Raw genomic sequence first — 5,094 nt, forward strand, 5'->3', positions numbered from 1 at the left:
CGCGCTTGAGTCAAAATCTTTTTTGGAGCAATATTTCGCATGGTTGGAATACCTTAACATACACCTGTCTTATGTATAGATGTGCTTGTGCTTCTAAGTAAGTAGGCAGTGCCCCACTTCTTTACTTTCAATTTCGTTGTACGTCGCCCACCGCTGGAGCTGCGCTACTTATTATCCCTGTTTAGGCTGTGTTGCCTTCCGTCTTATGTCTAATCCACGTAAAACCATATAAACATCTTTCGGCGATGTGGATTTGAAGAGGCGTAAGCCCGATATACATACATACATATTTACATAACATAGATAGGTATATAGAGTATGAGAAGGATGCGAGTACATTCCCTTAAGTCGATTACTAATGCGAGAAGTGTGTAATGCGGTGGCAGGAATGCCGCTTAAATGTTATGATACAAGTAAATTGGAAGATGATGTGTTTATGTGGCATCATAATAAGAAATAAGTATCGGCAAGTAAGCCAAGCCACCTGCTCACCAATGCAAACAATGTGAAGGGCGACATGTACCATAAGGCGTGTTTTGGGCGTTTCGGTGCAGCTTGCTTGTCATGCGTACTTTTGCGGTGACAAGGTAATAATTTAATTTTGTAGTCATTTTTGTTTTACTAAGCGATAAGTTTTAAAGCAAATGTTCGAGCGATAGGCTGAAGTGCGTGACGTCTGCCCAAAGGTAATACAAAACTTTGTTTTTAAACTTTGCTTGCGTGAGCCACCCTAAAGTTTGTGTGGCTAAATTGAAAAGTTGCTGAAATCCGAGAAAACTTTCCCCGAAAAAAGAAATTAAATATGCCGGGTAAAGGATTTAAGTGGCCCACATAAATTATGTGGTTCAAAAATATATTAGAATATGACTTATTGAATAACTGATAATACCCGACTTACAAAAAAACTTTTTAGAATGAAAAAGGGCTGACATCTGTCACATAAGTTCCATGTAATAAATAATCCTATATATATATACATAGAAGTAGTATCTGATAAGGGAAAACTAAAAATATACACACATAAGTATGTTAGTGCTAAACCTTCTGACACATGCTTATGAGAGATCCTCACGCAATTTTTGGCATTATGATACTCTTCGACTAAATAGAGAACGTGTTAAGCTTGAATGACCCCGGAAGGCTAATGGACATTATGAGATAATTTTTAATGGCAAACAAGAAAATATACTAACTCCGGTTGTACTGAAGCTAGAACAAAGATGTTTCCATAGAAGCATTTGATTTTGATTGTTCAGTTTGTATGACAGCTATGTATGTGCTGTAGTCTAGAAAATTCCTCCGGATATTGTAGCGCTGCCTTGAACAATAATACATAAAAAATTTTGTAAAGATATCTTTTCGAAACAATGTTTAAATAAAAACAAATACTAAATTAAGACAACTTATTTCTGTAAAAAAAGCTTTTATATGAAAGAATGTAAAAAAAATAATATATTAATTATTACCATGTTAATACTTTGTTGTATGGCCCCGACTTTTCAAGACACTGTGATATCTGAGAGGTAAACTCTCCACCAGTTTCTGGCGTCTACTCCGTAGAAAAGAATACCACACTTCCTTAATTCCAGCCCAAACATCATTCGAACTTTTAAATTTTTTTTGCCTGATCTTACATCTTTTTAAAGGGGTTAAAGTCCAAACTTTTTGCTGGCCATTGCATCCCAATCATTTACTGCCCTAGTTGTATGTTTCGGATCGTTATCATTCAACGATATCCAATTTACAGATCAATTCTATCCAACGGTCTCACCCCACAGCATAATACTGTCTCTGCAATAAGCAGATTTATATTTTTTTGTTGATGGTTGCGGTTTTTTTCGATTGATGCGCCATAAAGCGTCTTCTGTCAAGCCCTCTGGATATGTTTAGGCCAAGTAAACTTTGCAAGTTGTTTTACGTGGGGGAGCTTTCTGGATTTTATTTTTAATTATTGCCTCTAGATCCCAATTGACAGATGTAATGACAGTATGTATCATCTTTCCCGAGCATTTCAGTATTTCTGCTATTTGTGAAGGGGTTCGTGCATAACGCATCGTTTCTCTAGAGTACACTGTATTCCTCTACCCTTTTTTATTATTTATACAAATTAAAATTCCACACTAACATCATTATCTTTCTTGAAGAAATTTCGATTTTCAAATGAGAGGCAGAATTTACCGTTACACATTACCGTGGTCAGCACAAACACTCAAACGAAAAATATAGCTTCGACAGATATTATAAGAAAAATTCTACCTCAAATATTTACATCCACAAGTGTGCTATTTCTCTGTGCATAGCTGAGAACTAGTTATGTATGTATGTAAATGTCTCGTAAATCTCATACAGCTCATCGTTCCATCGACTGCAGTATTCGTCATTGCCAAAGCACAAGGGACTATAGATCTTCCTCAAAACCTTCTCTCGAACACTCGTAAGGCCTACTCTACAGATGATGTCATTATCCATGCCTACGAATCATATAGCAAGACGGAAATGATGATGGACTTAAAAGGTTGGTGTATTTTCATCCATGGATAGCAAGTGTGATTCTGCGTTGGATTTCAAGCCTGATATTGTTGTTGGTATTAATACAGATTCTAGGATGGACGAAATTATTTACGACTTCCAGTTTATGACTCTCAACAGTGACGTGTGAGCCTAGTCGCGAATGTGACGCCTGTTTGTTTGATGACAGGAGATATTTCGTCTTGTCTTCGTTTACAACCTACCCATACGCTTCACTTCCTTATCGAATGTGAAAAAGGCAGAACTAATGGTGCGGTTGTTATCAATGTCATACCTGCTTGATTTAGCTCGTCAGCTCGAATTATTTTCGCAAACAGAACATTGAAAAATTCGCACGATAGGGAGTCACCTTGTCTGAAACCTCGTTTAGAGTCAAACGGTTTGCACAGGTTCTTCCAGATCCTGACGAAGCTTTTGGTGTTGCTCGTCGCCAGTTTACATAGTCGTATTAGTTTGTAGGGGATGCCAAGTTCAAACGTAGTGTCATAGAAACAGTTTCTTTTCGTGTTATTGAAGGCTTTTTTAAAATCGGCGAAGAGTTGGTGTGTGCAGATCTTATTATCACGGGTCTTTTCCAAGATTTGGTGCATGATGAAAACCATTATATGTGATATTAACGAGTACAGATTGCGGAGTTACTACATTTTTGGATTGGGCAGAGTACACTTAGGTACCAATTTAACGGGCATGCTTTCATCCGACCTTATCTCTCAAAGAATCTGATGCATTCATCTAGTCAGTTTATCGCAGCCGTATTTGAAAAGATCAGCCGGAACCCCATCGGCCACTGCCACTTTATTTTCCTTCAGGTCTGGGGCAGTAGAACATCTATTTCATCGGCATCGGTTTGAGAATCGAGTTCGCCATCTCCAGATGTTACACGTTTAAATAAAAGTATATAAATGATCAGGATAACGAGGACGATTCGAAAACAGACTAGCACAAAGCCTTCCTCCAATATATGTATTACATTTTTAATTTCATAAAACCCTTTCTATTTACATTACATCATTCAAGTAACAATGGAGTATTCCGAATAAGACTTTGCACAAATAGAGCTTTTAAGATCATCTTAAACCGAAAATATTGATTAAAATATCAATAATAACGGTGGTGTAATTTTATAAACTGGGACTCCGTATTGTTCGGATCTGTCCTCCAACCATATTATAGTGTTCTCAGAGCTCCAACGAATGCTCGCAGAAAAGAAGAAACTTACTAAAACTGATACCGAAAAGTTCGAAAATGCTGGTATTATTAATAAAAACCACAAGAACTGTTCAGTATTTATCAAATATCTAATTTGTATGCAGGCAGTTTCATAAGGCTAAAATAAAAAATATTTCCAGTCCAAATGATGCACCGGAAATGAATAAATTAAAACAAAATAAAGTTATCTCTGTTTAAAGAGTTGTGTGTTCCCCATACTATAGCTTACCCACAGCTATCGTTTACCACACGTATCGAAGAGGCATTTCGTTATTTTCAATTTTAATTCAATCAGTATACGTATACAGAATTCATATTAAAAACGTGTTGCAGGGATTATGAAGATATTTATCAAAATGCAAACGCGTAAAGGCTTAAGTCAATATCACGGTGTTGGCTTATTTACAAAAGCCTCTGGGAAACAACAAAAGCGAAAGCGCTCCTTAAACCCTTGCAACACATACATTCGTACATGCAAAACCCATACAGCAGTTTCATTAGTCGCACCTTTAGCTTGGGCAACAGTTGCGGTCAGTTTCCATAATTAAAATGAATAATGTATTGTAATTTGTGCACAAATGACCGCAAAATGAGCAAATATCGACACAGACATGCGCACAAATGCTGCAGCGTCTATAAAATTAATAAAATAATTATAATATAAAATCCTGCGTTGAATTTATTTACATTTTTGTCGCCAATACATCGGTACATTGATTTAAATAACTTTCAATGTTGCCAACAATTAATTAGTGTCAAACATGCATATTCAATTTTATGAAAATCCCTTAAATTAATAACACAGGTGAAAATGCCGTTAAATTAAAATTTAAGTTCTTATAATACATTCCGATGCGTATTTAAGAGCGTTATGAAAATTGCTTCATCTCAGATTACATTAAGGAGATGATTGGCTTAATGAAATCGGGATGAAAAAAATTAAAGACGCTTTAGTGGATTTAATAAATTGACAGAAGAAAAAGGATTTTCATTAATTTTTTTTCAACGGCATCCCATAAGCAATAAAATAGCTGTATAAAATCATTATTCACTTTTATGCGAAGCAAAGCACGAACAGCGCCCTTTTCAGCTACCAAAATTATTTCATAAGCGCAACACGTGCTCACAGTTCCGCGAAGCTTAATTAAGCTATCATTTATTCAGATTCGAAAGGACAGAAGATTGAGTGAATTCCTAACTCAAATTCCAATTTCGATAAATGAAATAATTATAATTGTTCAATTTGTTTAAATAGATAGTGATTATAAGCAAGTTTCCGAAAAACGGGAGGATTCTTTCAAATTTCCAAACTAAAGTACTAGCTAAAGTACTAGTTAATTATATATTGTACTAAAA

Source organism: Bactrocera dorsalis, chromosome 1 (assembly GCF_023373825.1).
Source record: "Bactrocera dorsalis isolate Fly_Bdor chromosome 1, ASM2337382v1, whole genome shotgun sequence".
NCBI classification, from domain to species: Eukaryota; Metazoa; Arthropoda; class Insecta; order Diptera; family Tephritidae; genus Bactrocera; species Bactrocera dorsalis.